Raw genomic sequence first — 2,175 nt, forward strand, 5'->3', positions numbered from 1 at the left:
TTTGGGGGGGGGGGGGTTTTGACAAAAATTATATATTTGTCCACAATCAACCTAATAAATTTTATTTTTTTGTGCGCGTGTTTTTAAATAATTAAACCCAAATTTTTTTTTTTTTTTTTTTAAAATATTTTGGGGGGGGGGGGGGGGGGGGGGGGCAGGCACTCATCAAAATAATGAAATCGAAGAAGCCGGCGTTTTATGAAGAACACAGACATGACCACCAAGTCTAATGATAAAGATTATATTATAGGCACTTTTTGTTATGTAAGATCGGGAGATTGGTGTAAGCCTATACTTTCCTATACTAGGTGTCGGCCTTTTGTTGGAGTTGTATCCCCAAGAGGAGGACTTAACACGAAATTCGGTAATTTAATTTTAGTTCTAGGAAGATTATCACGGCACGTGCAACAGAAGCAGGTGTATTATATAAGTGCCGAAGATCAGAGATGTCACTAGAGAGTAATCTACCAGCTCGCACCCCTTCTATCTCGTCCAAACATCTTCACGAGACAGCTTATCATTTCACTTCAAATTTATACCAACGTTACGTTGCCAGGTGCCCGACCTGGACATTAAATAAAACCCATGAAAGCAAAATCCCAGCATGCGAAATGAATCAATCAATGTCTCTGCAAAACCCGTAGCGACACAAGGCGAGACAGGCAGAGAAATGAAGAAGGGCACTTAGGGGTACAGAGTCCTGCCTGCATTTCATTGAAAAACGAAGAATAATGGTTTGGTCCCATGTTTCGAATGTCATCAAGCCAACCAGCCTCGAGAGCCTATGACAGCAAGCACTCCGGCTATAAAGGAAGAGGAAGGCCACGCAAAGGGTGGATTAAGAGAGTCGAGGAAACCCTGAGAAATTATAATACATGTAGATCTATCCTAATTAAAAGATCTGCGGAGCTGGCCTACCATAGAAAACTGCATCTCACCTCGACATTAAATTAAACCCAAGAAAGCAAAATCAGTGCATGCGAAATGAATCAATCAATGTCTCTGCAAAACCCGTAGCGACACAAGGCGAGACAGGCAGAGAAATGAAGAAGGGCACTTAGGGGTACAGAGTCCTGCCTGCATTTCATTGAAAAACGAAGAATAATGGTTTGGTCCCATGTTTCGAATGTCATCAAGCCAACCAGCCTCGAAAGCCTATGACAGCAAGCACTCCGGCTATAAAGGAAGAGGAAGGCCACGCAAAGGGTGGATTAAGAGAGTCGAGGAAACCCTGAGAAATTATAATACATGTAGATCTATCCTAATTAAAAGATCTGCGGAGCTGGCCTACCATAGAAAACTGCATCTCACCTCGACATTAAATTAAACCCAAGAAAGCAAAATCACTGCATGCGAAATCAATCAATCAATGTCTCTGCAAAACCCGTAGCAGCACAAGGCGAGACAGGCAGAGAAATGAAGAAGGGCACTTAGGGGTACAGAGTCCTGCCTGCATTTCATCGAACAACAGGGGGTGAAAAAGTAAAAGTAAAAGAAAGTAAGTACCAAAGTGTAACATAAAAAGAAAACAAATATGGGAGATAAGGACGATAGCTGACGTTTGACAGGAAAGAAGGAGAAAACCACCCCAGAGAACTCATGTGAGGCTGCGTGGTGGAATCAGGCTCTCGTCAATTTTTGGGCGTGTAGAGGTATTGGTATCATCTTAGAGCTTGTTAACGTGTGTTTATTTGGATGAAAAAAATATCCATTCATCTTGAATACAAGTCGAGATATTTGCGAATGAAAGAAGTTGGGGTCACCTGTTTTCAGAGGTAAAATTAGTGAGAAAATGGCTGCCAAGGATTAATTATTTCCTTAGCTTAAGAGTTCGTGGTAACTGAAAATTTACATCTTTTGTGTCTTTAATCAACGTTTTTCAGAAAAATCCACACAGAAATGAGTTCTTTAATAGGCATGAAAGGTTTTGAGCCAACAAACAAAAATTTGATAAAAATCCACAAACCAGCGGAAAAATGTAAGTTTCTTCACTTTTATTATTTTGACGAGAGGCTGATTCCACCACGCTGCCTCACTCATCAACCACTAACATTCTCGACAGTGCCCCCCAGACGCAACAGCTAATGGGTAGTGTTTGTTTGAGTAAAGAACAGCAATGGTTCTTTAGTGGTCATTTAGTGCTGGGGAAAAGTAAGACAGACTGATAAACAGACA

This window comes from Aplysia californica, unplaced genomic scaffold (assembly GCF_000002075.1).
Source record: "Aplysia californica isolate F4 #8 unplaced genomic scaffold, AplCal3.0 scaffold00412, whole genome shotgun sequence".
NCBI lineage: Eukaryota > Metazoa > Mollusca > Gastropoda > Aplysiida > Aplysiidae > Aplysia > Aplysia californica.